Source organism: Nycticebus coucang, chromosome 18 (assembly GCF_027406575.1).
Source record: "Nycticebus coucang isolate mNycCou1 chromosome 18, mNycCou1.pri, whole genome shotgun sequence".
NCBI classification, from domain to species: Eukaryota; Metazoa; Chordata; class Mammalia; order Primates; family Lorisidae; genus Nycticebus; species Nycticebus coucang.
The window spans coordinates 38,285,886-38,297,228 of NC_069797.1; the positions used below are offsets into that span (position 1 = coordinate 38,285,886).

The 11,343-nt window shown below is 42.2% G+C and overlaps 1 non-coding gene and 1 pseudogene across 2 annotated transcripts; both read left to right on the forward strand.

Moving 5' to 3' along the window:
* The first annotated feature begins 2,480 nt into the window (after window positions 1-2,480).
* On the forward strand, window positions 2,481-3,401 carry LOC128570569 (ribosome biogenesis protein NSA2 homolog; annotated as a pseudogene). Its single transcript, XR_008375588.1, has one exon. The product of XR_008375588.1 is annotated as a ribosome biogenesis protein NSA2 homolog (transcript).
* Window positions 3,402-9,241: 5,840 nt separating this feature from the next.
* LOC128571434 (Z30 small nucleolar RNA) lies at window positions 9,242-9,338 on the forward strand. The gene has a single exon (XR_008375849.1). It is a non-coding gene; the product is annotated as a Z30 small nucleolar RNA (small nucleolar RNA).
* Window positions 9,339-11,343: the final 2,005 nt, after the last annotated feature.

Genomic DNA, 11,343 nt, shown 5'->3' on the forward strand with positions numbered 1-11,343 from the left:
CTACAGGCATGAGCCACCACACTTGCTTATTTTATTCTTTTTGAAAAGCTTTCTTTTACCCCTGAAAGAATTTCAGTTGATAATGAATTCAGAAACCTTTTTGGCCTTTCACGTGTTCTTCTAATTTTTTAATGTACATTTATTTCTTAATGGACAGTGTGATGTGAGGTAGAGTTTTCCTCCTCTCTTAATAGTTTTGCCTGATGCTGTGGGAACCTCTGAGACTTGGAAAAGAACGTAAGCTTTTGAAGCACGGTCATCAAACTATGGTTTCAACCCTTCTTTTGCTTCATCAACTAGAGAATAGCTACTTCAATTGAAATTAGAGTGCTAAAGAAAATAATTCAGAAAGGACCCCCTTACCTTTGGTTAACTGTAAAACAAAATATTTACTAGCTCAAATCCCAATTCTTCCTCTATAAGAGAATCCACCTCTTCTCTGCCCTACAAAGCAGGAGCCCCTCTAGGTGCTGCAGATCCTCACCAAGAGGGAAAGAGCAAACAGCCAGCAGGATGTGCACACACCTCTGACATTAATTTCTTCTTGGTTGTCTTCTCACTTCCTTTAGGAAAACAAAAATTATTTCTTAGCATGTGAGCCTCTTCTAGACGGACATGTAAATGTAGTACTTTATGGTTTCTTAGGAAATTTTCTCCTAACATTCTATTTATATAATGGAATCACAGAAATGCTAAAAGGCACTTTAAAGATTCTCCAATCCAACAATCCGATTCTTAAATTGCCTCTACTATTCCCCCCCCCCCATCACTATCCAAATTTCCAGTGATGAGCAACTCAGGATCTCTCAAAAGTTGTCATTTCTATTTTCTGACAGCTTGGTTGGAAACGGCTTCCTTACTCTCAGTTGTAATTTGTCTCCCGATAATTTCCACTAATGGGACCCACAAAACAAATCTTACTGGTTTTGAACTAGCAGAGCCTGTCGTCTCATTGATACTACTTGAATCCTGATAACACCTATGATAACTACAGTACTTTCTGAGATTCTGGCTCTAGATGAACATACTTTCCACACCTCCTAGAAGTTTTTACAAGTTTTTCCTTAAATGCTATTTTACTAAGCCCTTTATGCCCTCAGACATGAACTGTACCTAAAAATAAAATGGACGAGATTTTTAAAAGAATTTTTTTTTTTACCTATGCGCCTGTGTTTCCTCTTGCTGCTTCAGTTCCACATCTGGCTCTAGTCTGAGTGTTTGTCCTCTGTCATAGCCCTGTTGCCCTTTGATATGGGCCTGGGAGGAGCAGGAACTCTGCCAGACTCCCTCGGTTTTCATAACATCAACCCACTGAGGAAGGCTGATAAGGACTCAAGAAGAGCCTATGACAGTGCAGATTAGCAGGTCGGGGGCTGAGCTTGGGGACTGAATGAGGTTGTAAGGGGAAAATTCAGGGGTTTTCAAGTAAAGGGCCAAAGTTAAACTAGATTGTTGTTTCTCCTTATTCTTCTGGGGGATCGAATCAGGAGGAGGGGGTAGAAATACTGTGAAAGATGAGCAACGGGGCTTTGTTTTGCTTTTTAAAACTCATTCATTAAGGCCCCTGAATATGCAATAGTTGTCAGGCCAGGGAGGACCTCACATCTTGACTTTGGCATCTCTGAAGCAAATGTTCCTGATACAAATTAATTTGAAAACCAGTAGGCTGGATAATGATGTTTTTTCCCCCTGTGTTTTAGGAAAGTTATCTGGCCATGCCACTGAAGATTGGCTTGGAACCAGAACCTCCAATTTGTTTAAGATGTGCTCATTCACTAATGCATTTTGGTTTATCAGCACTGGTAGTTATGAACAGTCTTCATATTTACCTGACACAAACTGTCAAGCTAAAGGGGAAAGGTTTGTCTCAACCCCTATGTGCCTCCATCCTGCCCTTAAGTCTTTCATAGAAATGATTCAAAAAGCACAGATAGGTTAGTGACCAAGAGCAACAGTCTTGGTTTTATCATGCTGCCGCTACCTGACTCTGGGCAGGTTTCCTCTCTTTCATTCAATCAACTGTTCAACTCATAGCTCAGCAACATTGTAGCTATGAGACCTGGTTTAAGCTATGCTAAGCCTTTATCCCTTCTTTGTAAATCAGAGATAATAATAGTGCTTTCTCCCACAGTAGGTGTCAGAATGAAGTGAGATGATCTACATAAAGTGCTTAACATGGTGCCTAGCATATAAGGCCAGCTTTTCATTCAATAATCAATTAATGAGCACTTACTATGTTCTAAACATGGTACTATACTCTGGGACACATTAAAAAAAAACTCTGCCAAATAAAATAATAAATGTAACAATATATTTATAGATAAAAATAATAAAATAAAAGCAACCAAAATAAAAAGTGACTGACTTCCTTGAGCCAAATATGCAATTTTGGCTGGGCGCTGTGGGTCACACCTGCAATCCTAGCACTCTGGGAGGCTGAGGTGGGTGGATTGCCTGAGCTCAGGAGTTCAAGCATCATCATGCCACAAAATGAATATATTGAATTACACCATAAATGCTATGGATATCGCTTGGATTACCATGAGAAAAAGAGAAAAAAAGAAAGTTGAGAGGGTCATGAACGGTCAAAGAAGGCAAAGAAGATGATTGGTCTGAAGGCTAAGCTCTACCATAAACAGCGCCATGCTGAGAAAATACAAATGAAAACGACTATCAAGATGCATGAAAAGAGAAACACCAAACAAAAGAATGATGCAAAGCCTCCACAGGGAGCAGTACCTGCCTATCTGTTGGACAGAGAGGGACAGTCCCGAGCCAAAGTACTGTCCAATATGATTAAACAAAAACGAAAAGAGAAAGCGGGAAAATGGGAAGTCCCTCTGCTCCAAAGTTCGTGCCCAGGGAGAAACAGAAGTATTAAAAGTTACTCGAACAAGAAAGAGAAAGAAGAAGGCATGGAAGAGGATGGTTACTAAAGTCTGCTTTGTTGGAGATGGCTTTACGAGAAAACCACCTAAATATGAAAGATTCATCAGGCCAATGGGCTTGTGTTTCAAGAAGGCCCATGTAACACATCCTGAACTGAAAGCCACCTTTTGCCTGCCAATACTTGGTGTAAAGAAGAATCCTTCATCCCCATTATATACAACTTTGGGTGTTATTACCAAAGGGACTGTCATTGAGGTCAATGTGAGTGAGCTGGGCCTTGTGACACAAGGGGGCAAGGTTATTTGGGGGAAATATGCCCAGGTTACTAACAATCCTGAAAATGATGGATGCATAAATGCAGTCTTACTGGTTTGATAACCATTTCACACAAGTAACTTCTTATTGACAATTACACGACAATTGTGAAAACCATCATTACTGTGATGTTTCTGAATGCTACCAAACAGCCTTACATGTCTGCAGTCATTAAAGTAACTATTTATTAAATTATACAAAACTTAAAACAAAACAAAACAAGGCTTGGTGCCCATAGCTCAGCAGTTAGGGCGCTGGCCACATACACTGAGGCTGGCAGGTTCAACCTGAGCCTGGGCCTGCCAAACAACAATGACAACTACAACAAAAAAATTGCTGGGCGTTGTGGCCTGTAGTCCCAGCTACTTGGGAGGCTGAGGCAAGAGAATCGCTTAAGCCCAAGAGTTTGAGGTTGCTATGAGTTATGATGCCAGACACTCTACCAAGGGCAACATAGTGATACTCTGTCTCAAAAAAAATAAAAATAAAAACACACATTTATGCAATTTTTACTGTCTCATATTATCCTCATAACAACTTGCAAGACATGTATTATTTCACCACCTTGTAAATGAAAAAACTGAGTTTGGTGAGGTAAAGCTCAAGGTCACACATCTAGTAAGTAGCAGAGCTGGAATTTGATCACTGGTCTGAGTCTAAAGCCCATCTATTCAGCCTTACCATTAACTGGAAGAATAAATCATATATCCCATTCACAATTTTGAGGGGAAAACATGTATTAAACAAACAATTCACTCGTACCAATACAATATACATAACATCAATTTAGCGCTCTATGTACTAGGCATCATTCTCATTCAATTCATCTTTTAACAAACAGCTCTATTAGGTAGATGTTATCATTATGCTCCTTTTTACAGATGGAGATGCTGAGGTGGGAGTTCAAGTTGCTTGCCAATATAGTCCATGTGCATGACGACTACTACACTCTAGTCCCATTCTGAGAGTTAGTAATGTATAAGCAGTGCGCTCTAGGTGTTCTGAAGAGTAACAATCATTATGCTTGTGAGAATCTGAAAAGCTTTCCTAAAAAAGATGATATGTGAGCTGGAAGCTATAAGTAACAATGCACCAGGTTAAAAAAGGGACATGGAGGGGAAAAGATAAACCAGATAGAGGAAATAGCTTGTGCAAAGGCACATTCTCTTTACCGTCTAAACTCCCCCATCCTTTAAGCAGAAGGAGGTCTTTAGTAGGTCTGCTACAGAAGACTCCCCATTTTATTTCTTCATGTCCTTTGACCCATCCCTAACTAGCACACCCTCATTCACCTTTCACATGCCATCTATTTCCACTCCCTCCATCTAATTTAGGCCCTTATTATGCTCTCACCTGAATCCTTGCAATAGTTCCCTCCATATTCATTCTCTGCGCCCCTCCAGGATAAACACAGTTGGAGATTTGAGTTTTCTTAAGTACAGCCTTCATCACCAAATTTCTCTGAAATCTTCAATTCTCCCATTTTTTCCAGAGTAATCTGAACTATGCAGCCAGCCAGCTATTATCCTGAACAACGCCTTGACCTATCTTTTCCATTCTCCTATCGCCAGTCTTCTTTCACGCTAACACTGGCCCTCTAACTCTGGTGCGAATCAGAACCAGGGCCACCGCCACCCCTGGGACTTATTAAAATCCACATGTATGGGCGGCGCCTGTGGCTCAGTGAGTAGGGCGCCGGCCCCATACACCGAGGGTAGCGGGTTCAAACCCGGCCCCGGCCAAACTGCAAGAAAAAAAAAAAAAAAACAGCCGGGAGTTGTGGCGCGCACCTGTAGTCCCAGCTGCTGGGGAGGCTGAGGCAAGAGAATCGCGTAAGCCCAGGAGTTGGAGGTTGCTGTGAGTCCTGTGACACCAGGGCACTCTACGGAGGGCGATAAAGCGAGACTCTGTCTCTACAAAAAAAAAAAAAAAATCCACATGCATATGCTTGGGCTCTAGCCCCAGAGTTATCTGCTTCACCGAGTTGGGATTATGCCCCACTTTCGGGAGGTTTTGTTGTTTGCTTTTTATGTTGGGGGATATCTGTATTGTTAGCTGTTTCTAACTCACACGTACCAAGTGTATCAACTTTACCTAATTTTAGCAAACTCCTCTATGCTTTCTTAGCTAATTTGGGAATTTAAACTATTCCTTCTCTCCGAACCTCCTAATTTTCAAATTCCCACAAATCCTTCAAGACCCAGATGAAATGCCACTTTTCCCAGGAAGCTTTCCGGCTGGCCTCCTCACTTTGATACTTAGTAGAGCTTTTCTTGGGGCACCTTTTGCTGGAAACGTCCAGCCAGCCAATGAGTTGCCCCTGGACAGGGAGGGACGGCTTTCATTTGTCAGTCCACCCCAATCCCTATCCCTAGGGCGGGAACCCAAGACAAGAGCAGTAAGTGCTGGGGGATGGTACCGTGGGATCGCTGTCTGAATCCCCAGTTTTACGCGCACGCCCGGGGCGCGCACACACACTACAATCCCTCCTCAGATGCCCTGCCCCAGCTCTGAAACCACAAGGCATCCGCAAAACCAATCTGCTTAACAGTCGTCCCGAAGTCATAGGGCCAGAAATTGCGCTAGGGATTGGAAGGCATGAGGAGGAAAAGAAGAGACCGGAATCGCTCATAATACGGAAAAGGACTGGACTCCCCGGATAGAAGTCACGAAGTAAAGAAGCGACGCGAAAAGTACGTCAGTCGTCCCGCCCGCTCCACCCCCGACGCTCTCCCCGGCATCCGATTGGCTGTTCCGCGCGCCGCAGCCCACGTGACCCTATGGCCGCTGTGGGATTGGTTGTTTGGCGAGGGCCGCGTTAGGATGTGGGACTCCGGCGGAGCAGCCAGGCTCCATCAAGGGAGTAAGATGCGGGCAGGTTATGGTCTGGGACCCACAGCCTTCGAGCTCCGCAGATCCGGATAGGCCTCCCGAGAGTCTAGGACGTAGGAGTTTTAGAAATTTGAAAAGCGGGTGCAGACTTCTGACTGGCTGTTTGGTTTGAGCCCTGTCTCCGGCCTTAGTCTTGTTTCCCCCGCAAGGCTTACTTAAGTTTTTACCTTATCCTGTCATCATCATTTTAGCAGTCCACTGTATGTAAGCCTTGGTTGTTCTGCGCAGGGAGCTGTGCAGAGCACCTTGAGTTACAGGCCGGAGGAATGAAGACTTGGAGAGGCTTGAGGTATGGTCTTTACCTACATCAAATGTTGGAGGTAAGTAGGCTTTATACATTGTGCTGATGCTTTTATAATCTAGAAGCTTAGGGTTTAGTAGGAAGGGTAGCTCATTGACTGAATAAAACTCACTAGGGCGGCTCCCGTGGTTCAAAGGAGTAGGGTGCCGGCCCTATATGCCGGAGGTGGCGGGTTCAAACCCAGCCCCGGCCAAAAAAAAAAAAACAACCTCACTTATTGATCTGCCGTCTGTGTCCCAGACATCATTGTGAGTGGTGCCAGCAAAGGCCAATAAAACACAGTTGTGGTTCTTTAGGAACTCTGTGATTGGGCTAGTGGGGAAGAAAACGTAGACTGCTGAGTAGTTGGCGTGTGATGCGTGCTGTGGTGGAAGAAACTGCTGAGGAAGTCAGAGGAGGGGATCGTTGAAGGAGTTAGGAACTCTTAATAGAGGAAGTGACATTTGGGTACAGTTTTAAAACTATAATTAGGCATTCTACCTATTGAAAGGGGGTGGGGAAGGCACTCCAAATGAACAAAATACACTGAGGCAGAGAACTGGAAAATTGTTATCTGCTGTGTATGACTGGAGCACATGGGGGTTTGTCCAAGCACCAAAATGAAACTGATAAGTAGGTGGTAGACTTTTAAAGATCTTGAATTCCATTTTGGGCTGTTTGGATCTTCAAATGCAAGTAAAATAGGTACCACAAAACTGGCATTAACGTGCTTCTGTAATTCAGCTTCCTGTTGGGTTGATGGAAAAAGTCTTGCTGCAAAAGGTGGCATTTTGGAGGGTCACAAACTGGAGAGATTTTGAAGTACATGGGTTTCTACAGAGGGGAAGAAAGGCTTTCTGGATGGAGATCCCAAGGTCAAATAGAGCAGGTTTGAGGACTAAGGAATAGTCTGGGTGGGTAAGACTGTAAGGTACATGTTAGAGTTATGGTGTTTGCGAAGGATAAATTTAGGTCAGTTTTGAAACCTGATCGCTAAGCAGAGTAGTTTAGACTTTATTTCCTGGACCATGGAGAGCAAATACTGAGGTTAACTGTATGTGTAATCAGAATATGTAGAATGGGAGAGAAACTGGAGATAGGAGACCCAGTAAGGCAGCAGTAGTGTCTGGTAGAATGAACATGGGCTTTAAAGTAAAGCATTCATTGGTTCGGAGCTTGGCTCTGCTCACAAGTTTCATGATTTTAGGCAGTGTTATCTAAATTATTAAGCTTTCCTTATCTTTAATGTGCATTTATTTCAATTGCAGAGAATGATAACCTAAAGGGCCAAGCATAGCCCTTGTAAAACAAGCTACTTCATAAGTTAGTTTCCCTGTCTGAATGGTGAACACAAACCAACATCTGTCAGATTTTGAGTATGGATTATCAGTCTATTGACCTTTATAGATGGCTGAAGTATGTGGTGGCTGCAGAATTGTTCTTTAGATACTGACAATATCATATTGAAAATCTGAAGTAGGTGAATTTGTGATCCTGGTTCTTTTCCATGTCAGCAATGATACACGACCAGAAGATATTCCCTTTTTTTTTTTTTCTTTTTGCAGTTTATGGCCAGAGCTGGGCTTGAACCCACCACCTCCGGCATATGGGGCCGGTGCCCTACTCCTTTGAGCCACAGGCGACGCCCCAGAAGATATTCTTTAAAATAAATAAAATGCAGGGCGGTGCCTGTTCAAGCCTAGCTCCAGCCAAAAACTGCAAAAAAAAAAAAAAAATGTTTGGGCGGCGCCTGTGGCTCAAAGGAGTAGGGCCCAGGCCCCATATGCCGGAGGTGGCGGGTTCAAACCCAGTCCCCGCCAAAAACTGCAAAATAAATAAATAAAATGCAGTCAGCTTTCTCATTCGGAAATTGATTGCCCAAGTTGTCAATTACTAAGGCTTTGCCTGGCCTATGGCTTCCCTTATAAATAAATGTAAAGATAGGAGCCTTAAAAAAACAAAATCAAATTACACCTCTTATTTAGTTGTTAATGGAAAAATATAAATCTGGTAAACATATCTAAGTTCTCCTTCCAGTTCTGCTGTTAATTTGGTATGGACTTTTGGCAAATCATAGCCTCTCTGGGTCCGGGAACTCTTTAAGATAGAAGTATCTGGTATAAAAATTTTATGACTACTTTTGGGCGGTGCCTGTGGCTCAGTGAGTGGGGCACTGGCCCCATATACCGAGGGTGGCGGGTTTGAACCTAGCCCCAGCCAGAACCTGGCCCCAGCCAAACTGCAACAACAAAAAAAAATAGCTGGGCGTTGTGTAGTCCTGTAGTCCCAGCTACTTGGGAGGCTGAGGCAAGAGAATCGCCTAATCCCCCAAGAGCTGGAGGTTTCTGTGAGCTGTGACCACTCCACCAAGGGTGACAAAGTGAAACTGTCTCAAAAAAAAAAAAAAGACTACTTTTTATCTTCGTTAGCCATAGAATTATAAATTATGTATTAAATTAACTGGAGCTTACTTTATAATTTAGAAGGGACTCTTTGCTAAAGCTTTTGCTTTACAACTAGGCTGTAAGTTTCTTCAGGAACATGCCTGAGATTTTATCATGTGTGGCGTTTGGGTTCATTAGGAAAAAAAGTTTCTGAATACAAATGCTTCTCTTGTTTTCTCTGTTCAAAAACAAACCACCACCACCACCACCTCCAAGAAACAAAACTTGTTCAGGCTTGCATTTTTGTATATCAGAGTTGCTTAAAGGAAAGCATAGTGGAAAATGAAATATTAATTGAAAACCCATGATTAAAACTTACCTGAAAAGAAGCCTTTTTTACTTAGATAAGCCGAAGTTTTCCTGGATGTGAAAATAGGGCATTGCACTGCTCTTAAGTAATACAAGAAGGTGAAATACAGTAATGCGATGATGAGTGAAGTAGAGTCTGACCTGGTACTGCCACTGCTTCAGTGTTGGCTTTGACCAGGGTATGATCCCTTAATCTTCTCTCTGAGCTGATTCTGGTTGGGGTTTTCCCACACATGTCTGTTGTAACCTATTTGGATACTGGTTTATTATGTATAAGTGTTTGTACTATATTCATTTGAATTACTTGTACTTTCATGTTTTCCTTAGGTTGAGGTGAAAAATCTGGCTTTGAAATCTTCCTGGAGGACCACTTCATTTCAGTCCTGAATCTGGTTCAATTCTTTTTTACTTAATACTGCATTAAAAATGTTTTGTTAATAATTAACCGTGGCATTTGTTTTGGTAAAACCTTTGAGCTTTAACAAGAATTATTAAAGCTATTTAATAATAGAATTATTCTATTATTAAAGCTATTATGTTTTTCTTTTGATATATAAAAATTTCAATATTTTCAAATCTATAGGATACACCATTTCAAAAGTTAGCTTTGTGCTATCAGAGAATGTGCTCTGGATTGCTAAAATGAGTTAAAATATTGGAAAACATGTACCTCAACAGAGGCATTTAGAAATTATTGTCATCCTTAGCCGGGCGTTGTGGCGGGCGTCTGTAGTCCCAACTGCTTGGGAGGCTGAGGCAAGAGAATCACGTAAGCCCAAGAGCTGGAGGTTGCTGTGAGCCGTGTGATGCCACGGCACTCTACCAAGGGCAGTAAAGTGAGACTCTGTCTCTACAAAAAAAAAACATTATTGTCATCCTTCTGATTGTTTTTTCTTTAGCCCATATTTTCATCAGCCTGCCATTTTAAATACCATGAATAATCTTTACATTTCTATATAATCATAACAACATAAACAGTTCTTTGCCAGAAACATTAAAATTTACTTCATTGTTTCATAGAAACTTTAGTAATAACCAGAATAATTCACGACAGTTTAGCAAACTCTTAACAGTAAGCAGAGAGAGCTTATTAAAAGAACCTTTTTTTACATAGTGTTTTACTTCATCTCTTCATTGCTTGTTAGCTTTGCTTTCACACTGAAATATTCAGACTACCCCATATATAAACATTTGAGCGCTATTTGCTTTTAATCTATTTCCAAAGAAAGATGTATGGCTCATAAGGGAATCTTTAAAAGTTGATAAATTTGTCTCCTGGAACCAGGATCCTCTTCCTGACAGCGGGCTGACCCTATCTCTCTAAGTTGGATCTTGGGTACAATTTCCAGAATGACCTGAGCCAGGGCTGCATTTCAATCTCCCCAGCACTTCTATCCTCAGTCCCAGAGTTTGGCCTTGCTCCGCATCTGTGATCCAAATAGTCTCAAAGAAACCATTTCCATAAACAGGTCCATGTTTCATATAGTTTGCAAAGTGATAAAAAAGCAGATAAATGCTTTCTTTTCTAAAGAGAAGGCCTGGTTCCACCCTTACCACCTACTTTATTTTTTTATGTCTAATCCAGGTTTTTCCTGAGAGCTTCTATACCTCTTATTCCAGCGGTTCTCAACCTGTGGGTCATGACCCACAGGAACTGTATTAAAGGGCCACAGCATTAGGAAGGTTGAGAACCACTGTCTTATTCCTTAAGGGATAGGCAAACTTCTGTACTAACTGTCCTATTTTATGTACTTCTACACTGGCCCTCACATCCTCTGCCAATACTGATTCTCCTACTTCAGCCAGCTTAGTCAAGTATAAGTAGGGTTCTAAAGGCCGGGCACAGTGGCTCACGCCTGTAATCCTAGCAGTCTGGGAAGCCAAGGTGGGTAGATTGCCTGAGCTCATGGGTTCAAGATCAGTTTGAGCAAGAGTGAGACCTGCCTCTAAAAATAGTCAGGTGTTGTGGTGGGTGTCTGTACTTGGGAGGCTGAGGCAAGAGAATTGCTTGAGCCCAAGAGTTTGAGGTTGCTGCGAGCTATGATGTCATTGCACTCTACTGAGGGCAACAAAGTGAGACTGTCTCAAAAAAAAAGAAAAGGAAAAAAGGTAGGGTTCTAGAGAGCAGACCAAAAGGCTGGGATCAAATGAGTATATCCATTTAAAGAAATCCATACAGTTGGCTCAGCGCCTATGGCTCAAGTGGCTAAGGCA